The sequence below is a fragment of the Vulpes vulpes genome, chromosome 13 (genome assembly GCF_048418805.1).
Source record: "Vulpes vulpes isolate BD-2025 chromosome 13, VulVul3, whole genome shotgun sequence".
NCBI lineage: Eukaryota > Metazoa > Chordata > Mammalia > Carnivora > Canidae > Vulpes > Vulpes vulpes.
The window spans coordinates 131524043-131548735 of record NC_132792.1 but is presented as its reverse complement, the minus strand read 5'-3'; the positions used below and the strand labels follow the sequence as shown (position 1 = coordinate 131548735).

Sequence of the window (24693 nt, the reverse complement as noted above, 5' to 3'; positions counted from 1 at the left end):
CCTTATTGCTTAGAATGGAGCCTTGCTCATAGAGCACTCAATCTATGTTTGTTGAATGAATGAGTGAAACAATTCTTAGCTGTTTCCCACTGCGTGGAGGATAATGTCCAAGCACTTATTACCCAGAGCTTACAAGCTGCTCACTGCTTCCTTATCTGTCTAGGCTTTTTAAAAAATTTTTATTTAGTTAGTTATGAGAGAGAGATTGAGCACACAAGCAGGAACAAAGGCAGAGGGAAGCAGACTCCTCACTGAGCAGGGAGCCCAATGCAGGGCTCAATCTCAGGACCTTGGAATCAGGACCTGAGCCAAAGGTAGATGCCCAACCAACTGAACCATCCAGGTGTCCCCCTTATCTGTCTAGGCTTATCTTTCACTACCCAGAGCCCCTCTGAATGCTTCATGTCTTTGATTGCATTGTCACTACTTACCACTCTGCATATATTGTCTCTGTCCTTGGATGCTCTTCCTCCTCTGTGTCCATCTTTGCCTGACTAATTTCTGCTTACCTTTTAGGTCTTAGCTTGGACTCCATTTGCTCTGCAGTCATTGTTGATGATCTTGCCAAACTGTTCCCATTCAGACCAGAAAGCTTGGAGGCCACATTTAGAAAGTTCAGAGGTCTCTTTGTCTTCCTGGAATTGAGTATTCCCATAAATGTCAATAACAAGACAAATCCTGGTGGCTTTGACTGAGACAATGGTGTGACAATTTCTAACGGAATCCTGTTTTATTTATTTATTTATTTATTTTTGAGTACGCTCTACGCCCAGTGTCTGGCTTGAGCTCATGACCCTGAGCTCAAGGGTCGCATGCTCTATTAACTGAGCCAGCCAGGTGCCCTGAACACGTATTTTAAATAGCTTATTGCCATAGCAATCAGAAAATAGTCCTAGTGACTAATATGTAAAAAAAAATTTAAAGGTTCAGTTAATCAAGGCATTTCCTATGCAAACCAACGGCTTTTGGTTCATTACCCTACTGTGCATGGACCCCTCAGCTCTTTGCTGCATGTTTCCTATGTATCAGATTGGGGAATAGGTCTCTAATCACCAAATTTCAGAAACATATTTCTAAGCCAAAGTCAGACATATGATTAATTTTAACTGGGCAGTATCCTTGAACTTGAGGTTGGGAATTTGCCATTTGTAAAAGTTATTTCTTTCTTCAGGCAGACAACTGAGGCAGAAAAAAACAAGTATCATCGTATATACATGTTCACTGTGATCTTGCAACTTGTTTTTCCTGGACTTCCAGACTGGATTAAGTTTCCCCTATCCTGTGCACTAATACTTCTTCTATCACAATACTTAGTACATTATAATTGTTTTTCTACTTGTCGATAAGAAAATAAAATCTCAAACTGACTGTAATATACTTAAACACAATCATCTTATTCTGTTTGGCATTTAACAAATATTTGTTGAATGGTTGGATTATCAAGTGAAAATTAAAAGTAAATAAGTCAACATGGAATATCACAAGATCATCTGTGAATAAATGTGAATTACAGAGTCAGAAGAATGTCCTGAAGTGCAGAATAGGTAAAAATCACTGCGGGCTGGAGTAGTTGTGGGATGCTTTATACGGGGTGGACAAGAACATGGCATTGGAGGTTGAATACAGTCAAGTAACAAGCTGAGTAACAGTTGAATAACTGGATACAGTTGAGTAGAGAGAGGATACCACTTCAGAAACAATCAGTGGCAGAGAAGGCTTAGGCAAGAGGCAGAGGGCCAGTGAATGGCCAACTCCTGGGGTGGAATTAATCCCATACCGTCAGATTGAGTTCTGATGGGGGAGAGCTTTGATGCCCAGGCTAAGGAGTCAGAGCTTTATTTATATAGATAATGGGAAAACATTAAAAATCTTTAATTGTACAAATAATATACTGCAAATTCAATTTAAGGAAAGTGTATCTTGTCATGGAATGCAGAATGTTTTGGACACAGGAGGAAATGGAAACAGAGAAACTAGTTTGGAGTCTCCCATGAGGTGTGAACGGAGTGCTTAGATTTGGCAAGTGGCTTGGAAAGGCATATTTAGAGGAGAAGGATGGCAGCCAATGGTGGTGATACAACAGGTAAGGGAAGAGATGATCCACAAGTCCTTTTCTTCAGAGTAAGTGTGTGCTTGAATTCCCGGTGGCCTCTGTGACTTCTCTCCCTATATTCTTTATATGCATCAAGTCTCAATGTCCTTCATCAATTCTAAATCAAGACCTTAAATCCATAAGATTAGGGCCTTCCTTCCTTCCTTCCTTCCTTCCTTCCTTCCTTCCTTCCTTCTTTGCAGTGTAACAGATATATTCTAATGGACTAGAAACTCAGGCAGAACCTGATGTCACACTCTTGAAGCAGAATTTCTTCCTTCCTAAGAAACAACAGTTTTTGCTCTTAAGACCTTTCAATTGATGTGGATTGGTTCATCCACATTCTTGAAGGTAGTTTCCTTTAAGTCAACTAATTTTGTATAACTATAGTTCAATTTTAAAAGATGGATATTGACATTGGTAAAATACACAGCTTTATCAGATTTCACCAGCTTTATATGTGTGTAAAGTTATGCAGTTTTGTCACATGAGTAGATTCATGTAACCACCACCACAGCTAAGATACAGAACTCTTCAACTGCATGGCTGTCTTTTGCTACTGCTTAATAGTTATATCCCACTCTCCAACCTGAATCAGAGGCAACTACTATTTCATCTCTATTTTTATTATTTTATTATTTTAAAATGTTACATAAGTAAAATCACACAGTATGTACTATTCAGAACTGCTTTTTTATTTTGCTCAGCATCAATCCCCTTGAGATCATCCATATTATTGCATGTATCAATCAAATTGTAGCTCATAACTACATTTCTTTTTATTTATAAGTAGCATTCCATTGAATGAATGTACCACATTTGTTTAACCATTTACCTACTAAAGGACATTTGGGCTATTTCCAGTTTTTTATGAATGAAGTTTCTACAAACATTCATTTACAAATTTTTGTGTCAACAGATCTTTTTTTTTCCATTTCTTTAGAATAAGTGTTCAAAGCTCAATTGCTGGGTTGCATGGTTAGTACATGTTTAGTGTAAGAAACTGCCAAACTATTTTCCAGAATATCTGTACAATTGTCCTACCAGCTTTTGGTTATACTTCTCTCCTAAGGTCCAGAACTTTGCTTCCAATTGCCTATTAAGTAAATTGACCTGGATGTGTCACATTCTTGAACTCAGCTTGTTAAAACTTGAACTCATCATTTTCCCCTACATACCAGTAATACTGTATTTTCTATGTGGATTAACATAACCCTTTATTACCCAAACCAAACATGGAGAGCAACCTACATTCCTCTCTCACACCTATATCTGTGCTAAATTCATCACTTGGGTTGGTCCATTTTATCTTCTGTCTCTCAAACAGAGGGGGAAAACAGACCATCATCCACAGAAATGACTATCTGTCCTCACATAAGAATGTCCTAACTTGAGGAATTTTTGTCAAGTTAAGAGCAGGTATTTTACAGTTGTTAGTTATATTAATGCTTAAAGCAAAGAGAAGTGAAAAAAACCTAGCTGGTCTTCTATAAGTAGGTCTAAATTGCCAAGTAAACTCAAATTCTTCCATATGGTAGCAGATTGGAAAACACAGACCTATTTTTGGCAGAGCTGTAGCCTCAGGTTTGGGTAGAAACTACACATGAATTCCATTGCATTTGTAAAAGAACTTATTTTAGCAGTGTGGACAATCAATCATGTATCGCATAGTCTGCTGGCTTGGATCACTGTCAATTATAATAATTTGTAAAATAGTAACTAAAATACTTACCTAGGAGTTTAGTTAATAATAATTATGCTTTGCTGACATAATAGTTACTAAGTGTCTATGTTTAGGATTTCTAAAGGAAATTTTCAAGTGCTTTGTGAAATGGGCCAGAACATACTTGTTCCTGCTCAGCACTTCAGGCATTAAATACAATTTGAGCGTCATCACTCACTGCCACTCACTAGCTACACTTAACTGAAGTCAATCACATGACTCCAGACCCCAAACTAGATCTTCCTTGTCCATGGAACAAATTCTCCTCGGATCAAACCTAAGGGGCGTGAGTTAATACAAATCAAACTGATATTCTGGAATAAAGTCTGCTGAAGTACAGCAACACAGTCAGGAAGTACACAACACAGTCAGGTGGCAATCCACTTCGTGGCTTCCTAGAGATCACCCTTTACCAATCTTCCTTTCTAGTTGGATAGCCAATTTACTCCTAGTGGAAAAGCCATTGACTCTTTTGCTCCTAGTATAAATATCTATTAAGAAGTTGCTTATGTTGAAAGAAATCACTAATATAATCTCCCTAGAGACTGTGTAGTGTGACTACTTGGCATAATTGTAGATGAGGAAGCCAACTCAGCTTTGTAACAATAGGGAATATGTTCAGGAAATCCCCCATTTAAGCTCATTTCCAACCAGTTTTGTCCAACTAGTGCTATGGGACATTGGAGACCTTGGAAGATAAAGCCATTATTACTGTTATATCCTTCATTATGACCAGATTCCATCAGGCACTGTGACTGCAGCCCAAGTCACGCCAGTTTCCTACCACTTGTTCTCCTGCTTGAAGCATAACTCATTTCCAATCCCATTTATCTTCCTAGCTACTCAGAATCCAGCATTGACTTTCCTATGGATATACTGGATATAAAGTGAGCCTAAGAAAGTGAGGCTGGAGATCTGGACATAATAGTTTGCCATAGAGCCAGCTAATCATCTGAGAAGCTTGTCCAGCATAGGCGCAGATATCTGCAAAATTTTCAGGAAAGAGCTCACAATGAATTCTTCTTATATTAGCTTTCCATTGTTGAAGTAATAAGTTACCACAAATTTAGCAGCTTATCACACAAATTTATTATCTTACTGTTCTGTAGGTCAGAAGTCTGACACAGGTCTCTCACCTGGCTAAAATCAAGGTGTCGCAGGGCTGCATTCCTCTCTGCAGGCTTGAGGGGGAGATCCGTTTCCTTGCTTATTTGAGTTGTTGGCTGAAAACAGTTCTTAGGATTGAGGTCCCTGCTTTCTTGATTGTTGTCAGCTGAGCACTTTCCCCAATTTCTCAAATATATCCACATTCCTTGGCTTGAGACCTCCTTCCTCTAACTTCAAAGCCAGCAGTAGTGGGTATACTCACGTTCCCACTTCAAATCTCTTCTTTTTCCTCTATCTCATCTCTTTACAACCTAGGAAGGAAATGTTTTTTGCTTTTAAGTCTCACATGATTAGTGCAGGCTCACATGGGTAACCTGGGATAATCTCATAGTCTCAGGGTCTCTACCCTTAATCATGTCAGCAAAGTCCCTCTTGCCATGTAATGTAGTATATAAGATTCAGGGATTAGAGTTTGAGCATTTTGGGAGGGGAGAGTCCATAACTCCACCTACTATATTTTCTAAAGGTAAGGATTTGTTACTGATTTATTCAACAGACATTTATTTAGTGCCTACTATATACAAGACAATTTGCAAGGCACTGGATGCTCTGTCCTATTTCACTTGTGAACTACAAGAGGTAATAGAGAAGTTGTGCATTGAGAAAACTTACCTACTGAATTTTCTCTTGAGCCACACCCACATTGTCCACAAAAAAGAAGAGGACTGGGAAGGAACTGACGACATAGAAGACTCTCAGACAACCTTAGCAGTGAATGGTGATCTAATTCTCAGCCTGATCCAATTCATTTTTCATAGATTAGGGCCTGAGTGTGAAATGAAAAAATTAATGATGTGGAAGTACTACTGTGGAAGTTGTCTTTAATTCAGAAAGAATCAATTCATGTAACAATACATAAAAACTTCGATGTGTGCCATGGTGTCAAGCTAGCATGCATACATATAGGTTTTGCTCTATGAGAGCTTATAGTGCAGGTCAGGAGACATGACACTACAAGAAGTTTGACACCAGTGCAGAGCAAAATTCGTTGAATTAAACCAAAAGTCATGCTTCAGCTCACTGGCAGATTGAAAAGGATAAAACCAGTGTGAGCTAATTACACAGGAAAAGTTCCTTTCCTTCTTGTGCATGTCAGAGGCAGAAGTGGTGGAGGGGATGGGAGAGAAAAGGATAATCATTAAAAACACCAGCTGTAGACAGAGTATCTCATTAATTGATGGACTCTTAACAAAAGACAGTACTGTCATTACATAGGAACTCTCATTCATTGTTGGTAGGAACACAAATGGTATAGCTACTTTGGAGAGTAGTTTGGAAGGCGGTTTCTTTTCTTTTTTTTTTAAGCTTTTATTTATTTATTCATGAGAGACACAGAGAGAAGGCAGAGACATAGGGAGAGGGAGAAGCAGACTCCTCACAGGAACCCTGTGTAGGACTCGATCCCGGAACTCCAGGATCATGCCCTGAGCCAAAGGCAGACACTCAACCACTGAACCATCCAGGCATCCCAGGAAAGCAGTTTCTTAAAAACCATATACACCCTTACCATACAATCCAACAATCACACTTCTACACAAATTGAAAACTTATGTCCACATGAAAACCTGCACATGGGTGTTTACAGCAGCTTTATTCATAAATGCCAAACTTGGAAATAAACAAGATGTCTGTCACTAGGTAAATGGATAAATAAACTGTCATACAGGTTATTTATTATTTATTTATTTATTACATAAATACAATGCTATTATGTATTTATTTGTTACATAAATACAATGCTATTACTCAGTGTTAAAAGAAATTAGATATCAAGCCATGAAAACATGAAGATAACATAAGTGCATAATATTAAATGAACAAGACCATCTGAAAAAGTTGCATACTCTAGGATTCCAACTAGATGACATTCTGGAAAAGTCAAAACTATGAAGACAGTGGGTGTCAGGAATTGAGAGGAGGGAGTGATAAATAGGTGGAGCACATAGGATTTTTAGGGCAGTGAAGCTATTTTGTATGGGACTACAGTGGTGGGTACATATGATTATAAATTTGTCTGAACTCATAGAATGTACAACATCAAGAGTGAACCCTAATGTAAACTGTGCACTTTGGATGGTAATGATGTATCCCTGTAGTGGATCCATTAATAGTGACAGGTATGTCACTCTGGTGGGAAACATGGATAATGGGGGAGGCCAGGTAGGAGGAAGGAAAAGTAATTAAAGGAGTTATATGAGTACTCTACTTTTTGCTTGATTTGTGAACCTAAAACTTCTCTAAAAATAAAGTCTGTTTTTAAAAATGCCACTGTTTTTAAAATTGCTACTATTTTTGGAGTGCCTATTCTGTGCCAGGCAACAGGTTAGGTTATGTTAGTTGTCTCTTCTCTTCACAGCAATCCAATGAACTAGGAATTATTATTTTTATTCTGCAAATTAGAAGCCTGTTATTGGTAAAGATTAAATTAATTAATTTCTCAAAGCCATTCAGCTAATATGTGACAATCTGAGATCCTAACCCAAATTATCTGGCTACAAAGATCAGCACTTTTTTCTTATACTATACCATTGTTCACTAATAAGCAGTAATATTTTTCCTTTTTCTAAATACAAGGGAAATTATATTTAACCATATAGGGGACACTTGATAATGTCAATAAATCTACAAGAAGAGAAATATCTGACTTAGGAATTAAGGAAATAAAAAGAATATGACTGAGAAAAACGGGAAATAAGGAAGTACACAGGAAGTAGCTGAAAGTCCTTCCCAAAGAAAAATACCATTCAGAAACCAGTTATATTTAGAAGCTTCTAGTTATGGAGCAGTAGTTCCTATCAGACTAACTCTCCCATAGAAAATAACCATAAATTCTGGACTCTGGAGAGTAACCTAAAGTAGGCAGGCATCAGAGGGATGTCTACACTTGAAGAAGGGAATAAGAGCAGAGATTTAAAAAATTCCCTTTTTTTCTAGATTTTTTTTTTTATACTCAGAGCAAGCTAAAATTTTTTTATAGTTCTTTTTTTTTTTTTTTGGAGTTCAATTTGCCAACATACAGCATAACACTCAGTGCTCATCCCATCAAGTGCCCCCCTCAGTGCCCGTCACCCAGTCACCCCCACCCGCCACCCACCTCCTTTTCCACCACCCTTTGTTCGTTTCCCAGAGTTAGGAGTCTCTCATGTTCTGTCTCCCTTTCTGATATTTCCCACTCATTTTTTCTCCTTTCCCCTTTATTCCCTTTCACTATTTTTTATATTCCCCAAATGAATGAGACCATATAATGTTTGTCCTTCTCCGATTGACTTACTTCACTCAGCATAATACCCTCCAGTTCCATCCACATCGAAGCAAATGGTGGGTATTTGTCATTTCTAATGGCTGAGTAATATTCCATTGTATATATAGACCACATCTTCTTTATCCATTCATCTTTCGATGGACACCGAGGCTCCTTCCACAGTTTGGCTATTGTGGACATTGCTGCTATAAACATCAGGGTGCAGGTGTCCTGGCATTTCACTGCATCTGTATCTTTGGGGTAAATCCCCAGCAGTGCAATTGCTGGGTCGTAGGGCAGATCTATTTTTAACTCTTTGAGGAACCTCCACACAGTTTTCCAGAGTGGCTGCACCAGTTCACATTCCTACCAACAGTGCAAGAGGGTTCCCCTTTCTCCACATCCTCATTGTGGTTTTTGTTTTTTTTTTTTTTTTAAATTAATTTTTATTGGTGTTCAATTTACCAACATACAGAAAAACACCCAGTGCTCATCCCGTCAAGTGTCCACCTCAGTGCCCGTCACCCATTCCCCTCCAACACCCGCCCTCCTCCCCCCTTCCACCACCCCTAGTTCGTTTCCCCGAGTTAGGAGTCTTTATGTTCTGTCTCCCTTCCTGATATTTCCCAACATTTCTTCTCCCTTCCTTTATATTCCCTTTCACTATTATTTATATTCCCCAAATGAATGAGAACATACACTGCTTGTCCTTCTCCGATTGACTTATTTCACTCAGCATAATACCCTCCAGTTCCATCCACGTTGAAGCAAATGGTGGGTATTTGTCGTTTCTAATCGCTGAGTAATATTCCATTGTATACATAAACCACATCTTCTTTATCCATTTGATTTGTATTTCCCTGATGGCATTTGATTTGTATTTCCCTGATGGCAAGTGATGCGGAGCATTTTCTCATGTGCTTGTTGGCCATGTCTATGTCTTCCTCTGTGAGATTTCTGTTCATGTCTTTTGCCCATTTCATGATTGGATTGTTTGTTTCTTTGCTGTTGAGTTTAATAAGTTCTTTATAGATCTTGGATACTAGTCCTTTATCTGATAGGTCATTTACAAATATCTTCTCCCATTCTGTAGGTTGTCTTTTAGTTTTGTTGACTGTTTCTTTTGCTGTGCAGAAGCTTCATCAAGCTAAAATTTAGATAGAAAATCCAAAATCTTATTAGCCTGAAGAACCCAAAGGGCAGAACTCAGACCAGTCATAAGAACTGGAAGGAGGCAATCCACAAAATGACACATTTAGAAACGGGAGCTCCAAATTCTGTATATAATATGTCCAAATCTTTAGCCTACCCATGAACTGTATGTATGCATGGCAGATGTCAAACATATGATTAATGGTTAAAGAATTGAACAAAGATTGCAGCTGCTGTCCATTATTGAGAGGCTAAAGCTCAGAGTTTGAATTCAATCAAGTTACCTGCCTGGTGGAAAAAATTCATACTCTTTAGAGAATCCAGAGTCTCCATAATAAGCAGTTCAAAATGCTCGGGTGGCAACCAAAAATTATTATACATATAGATAAACAAGAAAATATGACCCATACTTTAAAAAATGGCAATTTAAAAAAGACTGAGCCCAAGATATTGCAGGTGTTGAAATTTGAAACAATGATTTCAGAGCAGCTATTATAATCATGCTCAAAAATTATTTGGGAAATCAATGGGAAAATATGATCCTAATTAATGAAGAAATAGGAAATCTTCACAAAGAAATGGAAACTATAAAAAAATCCATGGGGAAATTCTAGAACAAAAATATATAATATCGGGATCCCTGGGTGGCGCAGCGGTTTGGCGCCTGCCTTTGGCCCAGGGCGCGATCCTGGAGACCCGGGATCGAATCCCGCGTCGGGCTCCCGGTGCATGGAGCCTGCTTCTCCCTCTGCCTGTGTCTCTGCCTCTCTCTCTATCTCTCTGTGACTATCATAAATGAATAAAAATTAAAAAAAATTTAAAAATATATATATAATATCTAAAATTAAAAATTCACTGAATAGACTTAGCAGCAGATTAGAGAGAACAGAATAGAGTTCTTGAACTTGCAGTTAGTTAATTAGAACTATTCAATCTGAAGAACAGAAATATTGAATATAACTGAAAAAAAGGAAAAAAGAAATAAAACCGTCAGAAACATGTGGAATTGACAATGTGGTTGGCAAGATAAAATAAAGATGAGGTTTCTCTTACCGGCCATAATTCACATTTTCTATATCCTAAGTGCATACTTTCTGCCTATACTAAATCTTCTACTTTCAGGATGATGTCAAATATTTGGCTCATAGTTCTCTCTATGAGAGCTGCTATTCCCATTCTTAGTGGATTTATTAGTTCTTTCCAAGTTTTTATTGAGCCTTTTTTTCTCATACCAGCCACTATGCTAATTGCTCTGTTCCTTTCTTTTATTCTCTTTCCTTGTCATTGACAACTTTCTGTAGTGTTATGCTTGGCTTCCACTCTCTTTATTTTTGGTGTATCTATTATAGGTTTGAGATTTATGGTTACCATAAGGTTCACAAATGACATCCTAAGTATATAGCAGTTTGTATTAGTTTGATAGCCACTTAAGTTTGAAGACATTCTAAAAGAACTTATTTTTTACTCCCCCAACTTTACATTTTATGTATGTTGTAACAATTTTTTTCTTTTTGTTATTACAAATAATACTGCAATGAACAACTTTTTATATGGTTATCTACGTGGATATTTCTGGGTCAATAGGTAGAATTTTGATAGCTATTGACAACATTTCTTCCAGAACATATTGTCACAATTTTTACCCTTAACTAATATTTCACAAACTCTTATCTCTTCATTTGGATCATGTACCTGTCCTCACTGAGACTTGTAAGAGCTCTAATTCGACTTCCCCACTCATCCACATCTCAGTGTGGTTAGTAGCCATAAAACACTGGGAGCTGTCTATTGTCTGGGACATCCTGTGAAACATGAAATATTTACTAAAATATGTGTAGTCCTCTATCTCCTTAATAATATCTCCAAAATTTATATGCAGAAAACACAAATATAAATAGTTTTCCAATATATGGTGTGAACATGTGGATGTCAGACATTATGCAAGATTTATTTTTAACCATGTGAAGTTTAGCATTTCCTCAGGGCGTGGTGGTAGGGGATGGAGATGAAAAAAAATAGGATGGAAGTCCTTTTTTGAGATAAACCTGGAACATGCCAGTGAGGTTAAATCAACAATTCTCCTATCATCTCTCAGAATAACTTTACTAACATAATGAGAATAGCAATTTTCCTGTGTTTGCATTTTAGAACTTACAAACCCTTAAAAGGCAAGTGGGGTATGAATTAATATTCCCATTTTACAAGCAGAGAAACTGAGGTTGAGAGAACACAATGGTCTTGCTGGGTCACATTGTAAATGGCAGAACAGGAACTTTATTTAAGTTCTACTTAAATAGAACTACTTTCCAGATCTACTTTCCATTGTATGGACAAGAAAGACCGAAGTCAGATTAAGCAGCACAAACAGCTAGGAGCATTCCTGACTGCCTTTCCTCTGCCTGCATTCATGAAAGGGTAAGCAAAGTTCCTTTTCAGTTTCTGAAAAGGAATCAGCAAAATAGCTCTTTGATGGAAGCATTGGCTCCTGAATTCTCACATAGCTGTCTGCTCTGGAACTGTCATCTTTCCTAAGATCCTCTCTCTTCGGGGCTGGTGCTGCCACATCCATGCTGGACCTCTCAGGGGGCCTTGATCCCTCTTCACCCCTTGCCTTACTGTGATTAAGTATGAGGAAAAAAAAGGTTGATAACCATTTATTAACTATTTTCCATGTGACGGTTACCGAGTTAGATTCTTTAATATCATGTCATCAAAACTGGAATTAAAGTCCTCATTTTACACATGAAGCAACTGCCAGGACTCCAGGAAGAATAGAATAATCAAACACATCTCTTTTTCCCTTGAAGTGAAGACTTCTTTTGCATTTTAAAATTAAAACGGTGCACCAAGTATTAAAGAAAAAAAATGAAAACAAAATCAACCATAATTCCTCATTCTAGCAACTACCTTTTGTGTATCATCTTACTCTTATGTGCACATATTTTGCTAGAAGTTGCCATTGGCATGTGCACAAATTTTATGTTCCGCTTTTAGAATTTAGCATCAGAATTATCTTCCACGTTAGCACAGTCTTCATAATAAACATTTTAGTGGTTGCACACTAAATGATTTCCCTAATGGACATTTAGGTTCTTTCCAGTATTTGGCTGCCCAAATCAAATTGTTATGTTTTATGCTAATAACATTTGTTACTATTATATTATTTCCTTAGAATAAATTCTCAAGAGTCTTCTTATTGAACTAAAGGGTATAAACATTTTTATAGCCCTTATCACATTACTAGGCAAAAGGCCTGTATGAATCTACGTGATACACACAAAGAAGTATAGAGTTAGACGTTTTAAAAAAAACCATGCCATTTTCCATTTCTGGCCATATGATGAACCTCCAAATTAAAACAACCAACATACTGAATAAGAGATGAAAACTATCTTCTTAAATGAATTACTGACCTGCCAAGAAAATAAGGAATCTCACATCCTGAAATTAAAATCAACAACCCCAGAAAGTGGGTAACAAATTTGGTCTTTCCCCTTAGGTGGCTTGCTCAAAAGGAAAAAATATGACATTGATGATGTTGTTGTATTCTTTCCAGTGCATCATTTTAGGAGACACATAATTCAATTTGATCTATTGTTGGTGATGTTCAGTTGAACACTAAAATAAGGTGGTATCTGTCAGATTTCTCCATTGTAAAGGCACCTCTTCTCATTGGTAATTAATAAGTTATCAATTTATTGATACCATAGGGTGATATCTTGAGACTGTATGAATACCTCATTTCCCAATTATCTTTACTCAATGACAATACATCCATTAGTGTATTCTTGCCTGAAAGAAGGTGATTTTCTCCATTATTTAAGTACTGTCAAATTCAAATCGTTTCAGCCAGTTTGCACTCTACCACCAGGGTGTCAGAGTTTCCAATGTTCCATATCTTCACCAAGCTTGCTGAGATCAGATTTACCAAGTTTTATCATTTTAATGGATATGGGATGGTATTTTCTATAAACTGATGGTTAGATTTAGAGGCTTGTTCTAGATTCAGGTTCATTTATTTAGTCAAGAATACTTCATACATAATGGTGTATACTTCTTACTATATCACATAAAGAGGCACAAAAATGTCTGCTTGTCGTCAACAGGTTCAAATGTGGTCGACCTTATCTACCAACAGATATAATAAGGTTTATCATTTTAAAAACTTTGCATATGCTATTATCTATTCTTTTTTACAAAACAACAGTTTTATATATGCATTCAGATGTCTTTAAAATGATTATTACAAATGTCATTTGCAAAACAATTTTTCTCCAGTTCTGTCATTACTTCTCTATTTGTTATTTAATATTCTTCAATAAGTAAGAGCTTCCCCTGCCTTTTTCCTCCATGGGCTATGGATTCTTTTTTATTCAAAGTATTATAATCTATTTATCTCATATTCTTTTTTTTAAGATTTTATTTATTTATTCATGAAAGACACTGAGAGAGAGAGAGGCAGAGACATAAGCAGAGGGAGAAGCAGGCTCCGTGCAGGGAGCCCGGTGTGGGACTCAATCCTGGGACTCCAGGATCACGCCCTGGGCCAAAGACAGACGCTCAACTGCTGAGCCACCCAGGCACCCCTCATATTCTTTTTAATGCTCAAGTTGTCCCAATTCTGGCCCGTGAGGCTTATTACTTCCAGCTGTCTCATGTGTCCTTTTGACATGTTCCCCTAAGTTTTTGCACACTTGCTTATTTCTGGCACAGCAAGAAATTCCAGGCTCACCTTGTACTTTACCTGTTCCAGACCTGGATTCAGTTATTTCCCTAAGGAAATCTTGTACCATTTGGAGAAAGGTACTTAGAAATCACATTTTTGGCAATAGATGCACTTATTTCCACTAGGATATTACTGAGTGTAGGCCCTGTCAGTGGATAAAGCTAGGAGATGTATTTTTTTTTAAACCATGATTTTATAAGGATATCTCATCACAGGGTCTTTCTCTCATTTGTCAAATCTACATTTATATTTCTCTTCTCCCACAGTGATAATTTTAGTTCCTCATAACATCAATATATTTATTCACTTATTCAACCCTGTAATACGCAAAAAGTCGTTTCAGAATTAGGCATCAATGTTACTACTAATAAAATCCTACAAGCCAAAGTCCAAGATGTTTTTACAATTCTTTTTGTCCTTAGAATATATCCACTAAGTATGGACAGTCAGAGCACTATGTTCCACTGGTATTTGAATTGGCTCTTTTTTTTTCTTCTCTGAGTTTATGTTAGTTTATTTTTATTTTTTAATGTATAAACATAAATATGGGTTTCTCAGTCAAAACCATATGTAGATACATACTCAAAGAAGCCTCATTCTCTTCCATCCTATCTCCACTAATGCCAAGAGATAACCAATATTATGAGTTTCTGACTTAAACTTCTGGTGCTTATTATTGCAAATAAGCAGATGCATACATAAATATCTTATTTCCCATTTTCTGTACTAAAGCTGGCATACCATACACCCTTTGGCACTTTGAGTTTTTAAAATTAACAACATAATTGAACAGCACTCCATTGTAAAGATGTATTATTGTCATTCATTATGTTTCCTATTTTGTCCATTTAGAATATTCCCAATATTTTGCTTTAAAATTATACTGTAGTATATAAACTTGTGCATATATACTTTTATACTTTTGGAGTATATCTTCACCCCAAATTCCTAGAAATGGGATTGTTTGGTTAAAGAATAAGTACAGACAGCCTGGGTGCCTCAGCGGTTTAGTGCCACGTTAGCGCCGCCTTCAGCTCAGGGCGTGATCCTGGAGACCCGGGATGGAGTCCCACATCAGGCTCCCTGCATGGAGCCTGCTTCTCCCTCTGTCTGTGTCTCTGCCTCTCTTCTCTCTCCTCTCTGTGTATTCTCATGAATAAATAAATAAAATCTTTAAAAAAATGTATTAAAAATAAATAAAGAAAAAGTGCATGTGTAATTTTGCTACATATTTCCAAACTCTTTTTTTTTTTTAAGATTTTTAATTTATTTATTCATGAGAGACACACCGAGAGAGGCAGAGACATTGATAGAGGGAGAAGCAGACTCCTTACAGGGAACCTGATGCGGGACTCAGTCTCAGGACCCTGTGATCATGACCTGAGCGGAAGGTAGACACTCAACCACTGAGCCACCCAGGTGCCCCACCCAAATTCCTCTCTGTAACAGTGGTACCATCCACACCAGGAACATTCAAGTGACATTGCCCCTCAGTCTCACTATAAGTGTGCTGTCAAACTTTTGAAAAGACCCCCCCTCTTCAAATAATTTGATCTCATCTGGTCCTGATTCTCCTTCTTCCTTTCACCTTCCATAATTTTTATAATTTTTTCTTTGTTGAGACTTTCTATGGTTCTCTTAAATCTCCACAAATAGCACAAGTGGAGACTCCTCCATATCTGCCTTATCTGCCTTGGAATTTTTATATTTATATTTTGAGAGAATCTGCTTATTTGTAACTAGTCTGGTCTAAGGCAAGAAGGCTCTGCTGCATAGTCTTAGAACATTTAACCAAATAAAAACAGTTTTAAAAATGATTATCTCTGAAAAATTCGCACACTATTATGCTGAACTTTGCAAAAGCAAAGCCAAATTTCTTTTAGGATCAATTACTCAGCAAAACAAATCTCAAAACAAGTTTCTCCTACCTTGAACTTTTTTTACATGACTATGTACAAAAGGGAAAATGAGTGTCCAAGTCAACGTCAAAGGTTGTAAAATAGGTGGGAAAAAATGATAGGAAAACATCTTATATTTCTGCTTATGTAGGTAGGAGGCTGGAGAATTTTATTCTTGTACAAAATGTTTTCCTTTTTTTTTTTATCAACAGGACAATTTTCATTAAAGGAGAACCAATGTTTACAGAAACACTTATCTATACAGCGGGCCCTTGGCTTACTAAGACAATTTATTTGCAGACTTGAGTGTTGAATGGACACAACATTTGGTCATTTATAATTTTGCAAAGACTGGAATTTGCATGATTTACAAAGCACACAAGAAAGGCAAGTATACATTGGTAGAGTGTCCCCTAGGTAGTGCTGAGTCATTCTCTCTAGGGCTCTATGAGTTTTAATTATGTATACACAGATTATGGAGAAAGGATAAATGCTGTGCATTTTAATTTAGGTTGTTCCCAATATTCTGCTACTAAAATTATGGCCATAATGAATAACCTTGTGCATAGTTTTTCATACTGTTAGCGGTACATCAGAGAATGGTGTTGTAGGGAAAAAAGAATCCATAATCAAGTAGATTGGGAACCTATTGAATTAAGAACACATATCCACTATACTGAAAAACTTCTCAGAGCTTTTAACAGGCTCTTCGAGACTCTTCAAGAAGGGAGCTGTATTATGTAGTATTTCCAAACTTATTTGCCTCTGATATTTTTTTCACATCAGTGGAAAGTAGTGTTCTATGGAACATATTTTGTAAGCTACTACTGTGGGTGGCATTATATACAACTGGGAACTCTGGTAGGCCTTGGTACCCACTTCATAGGAAGGTGAAGTATCTTTTCTACTTCATCTTCCGGGGTTCAGTCCATCCTCTCCAAATTTTCCAGAGAACTGTATTGCTTTACCATGGGCAGTCTTTCCTATTTCTTTTCCTTCATTCAATCCAGGATCTGTTTCTCAAGAAAAGGGCTACAGAACACTAGCCTGGAAAGTTTCCACCTGCCCAGGTGGATAGAGTCTAATTTAGGATTCAGGCATTTGCTAACAATTATTTAGTCCTGGTATAAAGGCCAGGCAAATTCTCAGTTGCCATCTGGCATAGACAGCTCAGCCATCTCTGAATAGCTAATTCTAAAATTAGCATTTCTAGGGCACCTGGATGACACAGATGGTTAAGCCATCTGACTCTTGATTTCAGCTCAGGTAATGATCTCAGGGTCATGAGATTCTTTCTCTCCCTCTCCCTCTGCCCCCCACCCCCCACAATAAAATAAAATGTACATTTCTAGCAGTATTTTACATGGCACTATTTATGGAGTGACTATCCATAGCCAAGTGTTTTATTCATATTATTTCCTTTATTTTTACTTTCTTTAAAAAAAAAACCCACAGTGTTACAATGTAGAAAGAATTCACATTTGACAGATACCATATTGTTTTACAGATGATGCATCTGAACTTCAGAGAGATTTAATACTTCGCTGAAGATCACACAGCCAGTTTGTGGCATTAGCCAAAATGTTTGTTTGTTTTGCTGACCTTCATAACTACAATGAGCAGATTTTTCTTCTATTTCATGCTACTTCCCAGTAATCCAGCAAAGTGAAGACTGTCATCAATTATCTATTAGATAAAGAAAACCCAAAAGAATGTACTTTTGCTTCAATTTTCTGAATATTTCCAGGGAGGAAAATGACTAATTTCTGATCACTTCAGATAATTGCCTTAATTTTCCTGAGGTTTTGGTCAATGGGAATTATGGTTGCCCGACACTCATATCGGAGAAAGTATTTCATTTTCCCAAGTCAGGGGAGGCTCTCTTAATTAAGGGAAACATTCCACTTGGTGGAATCATAAAGACGCTCCCATGCTGATTACCTTTAGCTAGACTGACTGGAGGCATCTTTTTGTAAGATCAAGCGATAAAACTGAGCTTCTTAAAAAGGTATTGTTCATCTCTTCCTCTCTTCCTATCTACTAGAAGCAGAGATGAGTCCTGGCTGGTTTTGTGAAACTGCCCTCTGTATTCCAGTAACATTCCTCAGGGGATGACCTGTGGGTTTTTGAGCTCTGTTTTCTCTCCAAAATCAACATTGTTGAACAAGGAAAGGAACCTCTAACCATCAAAGGTCAAGGAAGCCAACATCCAGAGAGCAAGAAAATTCTATTTTGGAAGTTAGCCCCAAACCTTCTTCCGCAGTCCTCTTTCTGGACAATTCGTGCAAGCTTCTCATTGTCAGGTTTATCATTTATTCACCCTGGATGCTCTGCTTCCCCATAAACATTACCTTGCCCCCCTGTAACACTGGCAAACAAGGTGAAGTGGATGCAGCTGACTGTCCTGATTGCTACATCATAGATAGATGGCCCTTGTCTGTGGACAAGGCATAGTTGTACACACACAGAGTCAGTGCCAGGGTGGCTGACTTGGTGTGGGAGGAGTCCAGAGGGCTCTTCTCTCTAGACATTCTCATCATAAAAGAGATTGGTTTCCTACTTTTGTTCTAGCATTGTCCAGTTTTGACATGAAGGCTATAACTTCCCAGAACTAGGTAGGGAAGTTCCACATATTCTAGTAAAATTTTAAGATTTTTTTTTTAAGTAGGCTCCATGTCCAATGTGGCGCACAAAATGGGCTTGAATTTGCTACCCTAATATCAAGACCTGAGGTCAGATCAAGAGTTGGACACTTAACCAACTAAGCCACCCACGCACCCTAGAATTTTAAGGTATTTTAAAGAAGATTTGCGAATGGCATAGGTCAGAATCATTTCTTATTGAGAAAAATCTCCTACTGCCTTTAAAGATAAAAACCACTTATAATAATTGAGCCTCGTTATTTTCCATGTGGAAGTATCCCCCTAAAGGAGTGCTCCTTACTTTTCTGTGATTTGACTATAGGTAGGCACTCAGCATGAAGAGGGACGTGGATAGGTTCATCAAACCTCTCACTTAGCTTCTCAAATTTGGCATTCAGTTTGGTACTAGGAGATATTGAGGCTTTTCCCATATGGTTTTCTGTCTTTACATTGTATGAGATTGAAGTAGAAAGAACACTTCCTTTTTAGGATGCCAACTATTCTGAAATTCATGATTAGGATGCAAAAGTCATGATTTCAAGTGACTTCATTCATTTGTTAATTTAACAAATATCTGTGATCATTTACTAAAAGCCAGGCTGAATCAGGTGCTGGGGATGCAACAACAAATGAAATACTCTATGATGTCCAGAATTACCCGAATTTTTCAGTAAGAATTTGAACACCAGCAATTGATGGACAGTAAGTAAAAGTAGGTTATAGCAAACATCATGTATTGGAAAATGACTCCAAATAGTGAATCAGTCCTTACATATCTCTCTTTTTTAGGATGACTCAGCGAAATAAAATTCCAGTTTATTATTGGACAAAATTGTTTCACATATACATCACACAGGCCAAAAAATAAGCAGCAAGTTCACAGATCAAAAAAGAGAGAAAAAGAAAGCTTTTATCTTTGGCCTTGCTAACCACTTTATACAAACCAACTATTGATAGTACAGCTAAGTATAAACATAAAAAAGTTACTGAAATGCTCAGAATGAGATTATTTTGTTGTTGTTTTTGCCTTTTTTACAAGTTTTATTTTTCTCCTTTGAGATTATAGCAAAAATGGTCACACCATAAGTAGAGTCAGAAGTAGGACAGGATACACACTGAAGGCTGGTTAGATCATCTGAGATCCTTAAAAATAGCTGACCTCTAATAATATGTATAGAAATATGAAATGTAAATGAAAATAGAAATTTTCCTTTTTAAAGCACTTTCAACAAAAAAGTATATCCTTGGGAATACTGGTCCTTCTGTCCTCCCTTGTTTCAAATCCATGCAGAAGTGGTGGACAGAAGAGCAATGAGGCAGAAGAAGAAGTTGGAGAGATTTGAGAGAGGGATTCAGCCATTGCTGAGTTTGGAAAGAGAAAGGGTCATAGGCCAGGAGATGTAGGCCCCAGACACTGAGAGTGACTCCTGGTTGGCAGCCAGCAACCACAAAAAAACTGGATTCTGACAACCATCTGAATGATCTCGGAAGTAGGTTCTTCCCAAGATCTCCCAAGAAGAGCCAAAATGGCTTACACTTTGATTTTGACAATGTGAAACCCAGAGTAAAGAAGCCATCCACCATATTTCTGACCTACAGAAACTATGATAAATTTGAGTTGTTTTTAGCCATCAAATTTGTAGTAATTTGTTACAGCAGTAGTAGGAAACTAACAAACCCATCTTGTCCCAACACTGCATACAGAAGCCAGATCATGTCATTCCCACCTGTAAACACCTGCCATTCTTTGTGGAGGGCTTTGTCTGGCCTCAGGAATCCAGACAATTCCTCTGAAAGTGCAGAGGAATTAACCACATCCTCCCTGCTCAGCTCTCAGCCAATGACAGATTGGAGTTGGTGGGTCCACCCCAATTCCTTCACCCCTCCTTGGGGCAAATCTTAGACATCTCCCAGAGCTCCCTGGTGGGCTGAGGCCTTGTTCCCACAGTGGTAACCTGCTTATTAGCACACCCTTTACCAGGTTCCTTGCTTTCCCTGTCATACTTCCTTACTCACCTACTATGCTTCCTGGGATCATGTCCCAAATAAATGACTTTCATTCACATCCTTGTCTTAGGGTCCACTTTAAAAGGATCCCAACATGACACTGAATTGACAGGGCCAGCCATGGGTAGGGAAAGTGAAAGATGCTGCTTTAACATTTTTTACATGCAAAAACTAAGGTATATTTCCTGCTGGGGTTTTTGTCTGAGCAGGCATGGAATGAACACAAAGGACACAGTCTTTAGAAGAACAAACACAAACATGGATTTGAATCCCTGTTGATCATTTAATAACTCAAAAAAATTACAGCATGTTGTTTAACTTCTCTGGGTTCGTGTTTCATCCTCTGTGAAATGAAATGAATAATGTCTGCTTTTATTTTGTGAAATTTGTATGGAGTAATGTATGTAAAGCACGTGGTATCCAGTAGATATCATATTTATCCAGTATATATGATATCATTATTGATTATTACCTAAAGATGTCACAGCAAGGAAAAATAATGAACATTTGGACCTAAATCAGTGTCTTTTCCTATATTTATACACTATGTTATAATATATTATAGCAGCCAGGACTTCAGTCAAGCACCTTTGGTTCTCAGATGGGAAATCTGAGGCTTAAAGAGACAAAAAAAAACCTTGCTCCAAGTTATGGAACTAACTAGTGTGAAACAGTAATCTCTTGTCATTCAAAGACTGACCAGACCCCAATTTTTCTGATGTGAAGCACTGAGAGCAAAGCTAAGAATAGTCCTTTAGGAAATCTCTGTGTTACAAAACAGGCAGCACTATGGCCAAGGAAAACAAGCAAAGGGATTTTTCTAAAATCTAGGGACATTTTCTTCAGTCAGTTAACCAGTGTCGGCAAACAGTCTGGCTACACTCAGGAAAAGCTCTGTCAATTCACCAGGCTGCCCGCACTTGTTTCTTCCGCTTTGGGAATTCACCGCAGTTGGCTCATTTTGAAGATATTCCCATTAGTTAGTTCTTAGACCCCAAAACAGAAAGAGGAAACTTTAAGATAAGGCGCTGCCAAATAGGAAGCAAGGAAACACATCAAATTTGTAAGTCTCACAATTGTTTAGGAAGTTCATAATGGGAAATTTGTGGAATTACAGAGTGCTTCTGAAGGAAGGGAGGAGAATACCTGAATATCTATTTACTTACATCACTTCTTCAAGCAGTTGTTCTCTTTCTTTAGTTAAAATCCTCTTACTTTCACATATAAGAACTCAGCATCCACTCATCCCAATTACTTGTTTGGTCCCAGCACTGTTACAAATAGGGCCTCTGGCCATCCAGCAGAGAGGGTGTCAGGATTAGCTACAGTGACATTTTAGTCAAACTTCTGGTACCTATCACTAAGCACCAGCCGTAGGGTCTTCTTAATATTCTCTCCTAAATTAGGGTGGCCCTGGGCCGTTACATCTCAAAGTGTGGTGGGGTTTGGACATCTGTTTCAGAATTATCTGAGATGTTCATTGACAATGAAGATTCCTGGGCCCCACCCAGACCCACTGAGTCAGAGTCTCTGAGCATTGGACCTGAGACACACATTTTAAACAAGCTGCGCAGTGAGCCTTCTTCCTGTGAGAGAAGTGTCTGAACCCCACTGTCCCCTCTGAGCGTGGGAGCTCAGACTGTGGAAGAGCCCGGGGCTCTCACCTGACTCAGGTGTTCTAAGATAGCTACAAATCCCAAATGAGTGAACATGCCTACCTATTTTGATAAATTCAAAAGGAACAAGACCAGCTTTCCATTAAATAGGCTTATGCTTTGATGAAGAAATGACATTTTAAATCATTATATTGTTTTTTTTAAAAATCATTATGTTGTTCATTTCATTTCACAATCGGGGTGTATGAGAAATATCACATTTTTATTCTGTAAATAGAATTGTGTCCATATTGGGATTTCCTCTCCTTACCTTAAACTCTGCAGAAGTACATTAGGTGTTGGCAGAGTAGAATGTGATGAGGAAGCTATCAAGACTAAAACAAAAAAAGTGCCCAGCAATACTCCTCAGGGGAAAGGGAACCAATCAAGAGCCCTGAGAAGGCTACTGCCCATGCCTTGCAGTTCCCTTCAGCAGTGAGGAACCAAAGCCAAATTCGTGCCTTGAAAGTTGGTCTTGCCCCATGTGGTTATGGCTGGTGCTACCATCCATTAAACCCAACAGTCTCCTGTACATACCTTTTATTTGTCCCTAGCTGTTGGAAGTATATAGGATGGCTTTGGATAAAATTGGAACATTTGTCCTGGCAACCCCCATATCCTTTTCTTGGCTGTCTCTCACTCCCTAAGGGATACCTCTTCACCATAAAGGTGAGAATGAGTCTGGGCAATGAAGGGAAGGTCGGTAAAGTTCTTGATGCCCATTAAAGGCTGGCAAGAAGAGGACAAATGACTTCCAGGAAAAGGGATGAAGAAGCCAGGATGTGTGGCGCCTCACAGATGAAATAGTTTTGGTGCTGGAGCTTGGACTGAGCTCAAGTTTGCATTGTCTTTCCTCTTCCCTTAGTCTCCCCAGTGTGCAGGCTGTAAAGGAATCCATACGAAGCCAGAGTTTAAACTAAGCAGTAGAGGGACTGCAACGTACATCTTCAGAACCTGGGAGATTCGATGGGGCTTTCAGGCACTTCTAGTCAGCCTATTACTCAGGGAACATAGGTTTATTTGGGGAGGGGGAGATTATGCTCAAAATCCCCAGCTATTCAGCTCTTGCTCAATTGTTCAACTCATCCTCCATCTTCAGCAAGTGGGTACCCTCATCAGATCCTGACAGTTGCTGTCTCTCCCCCTCCTGCCTCTCACTGTGCTGAGGTGTCTCCATGAGAGGGAGGCTAAGTCTGCTCATGGCCTCTGCAGCAACCCTGGAGCCTGAAGAAAGCCTCTAGGTCCCAGTACCCGGGTACCTGATTTGCTGACCCAACCTCAGGGGAATATTTTGGGAGAATGCAGGATAACTTTAAGGGTGAGTGGGTTTGTAATATCATAAGTCTGATAATAAAGAACCTTTCCTCTCAAATTTACTCCACTTCTTATCTCTCTTATATCTCCTTCTGGTATTGGATTATCTCCCCGAAGTTCTCTCAACATAAATTTAGCCAAAGAGAGAATTTTCCTTTGCAATTAGGATCTTCTGGAAGGTACTTGTAGGGGTCAACAACTTTCCCTATGGAAATTTAAATGATCTGCATTTACTGTGTCTATCATTTAAATTAGACAAGATGCAGAGAAGGGGATATGCTATCACCCCAAAGAAATGTCAATATGAAGAGTAGAATAAGTGATATTATATAGATCCCCTTCACTTGCATTTGGACATAGGATCCTTTAAACTGTTATTTTTACTATAAAAGTAATAGAGAGCCATTGCCAAAATTGGAAAATGCTGAAAATACTCATGAAGAATTTATTCATGAAGAAACTTACCCCAAGTCTTGCCACCCAAAGTTAGCCACTGTTAACATTTGGGTACAGTTTTGTTATTCTTTACACGTACATAATTTAAAACTTTAAATAAAATTTGAGTCAATTAATTATGAACACATATAGTTTTCATCTTTTTTTTTTCACTGAACAAATCATGAATAAATGTTTTCCAGACATGGACAACTAAATCTGTTTCCCATTTTTGTTGTTTTTAAGAAACAAGGAATTATTTCAAATATTTACCTGGGAGATATTATTTCTAGTAATTTAGCTATCATTATGCACAAGATCTGAGGATATACTTTGTGACTCATTCCTATGTGAGACGCTGTACGTTAAAATGGGTTGAATTGGTAGACGAGAGAGAGAGAGAGAGAAAAAAGATTGGTGGCCCACAGCTGACAGCTACAGGTGAGAAAATTAAGAATGGTAGTCCACAGATAATGAAACTAAGTCTGAGTTTTGCTTCTTATTCTGGTCACCACCACAATTACAGGAGAGATGCTGCTAATAAGCAAAGTTTTTAAACTTTTTAAAGACATCAATTTTATGTTATTAAAATCTAAAACCCAAAGGTATGCCATATTGATAGGATTAATGTAAAATAAAAG

General features: G+C 38.0%; 1 long non-coding RNA gene across 1 annotated transcript in view; it reads right to left on the bottom strand.

Annotated features, from left to right (window-relative positions):
* Window positions 1-2766: 2766 nt before the first annotated feature.
* Window positions 2767-24693, bottom strand: part of LOC140594989 (uncharacterized) — a 134291-nt gene continuing 112364 nt past the window's right edge. The window contains exons 2-3 of the long non-coding RNA XR_011996335.1: window positions 5595-5748; window positions 2767-5233 (exon numbers count right to left, since the gene is read on the bottom strand). This is a non-coding gene — a long non-coding RNA (uncharacterized lncRNA). The remainder of the gene's footprint in view (window positions 5234-5594; window positions 5749-24693) is intronic.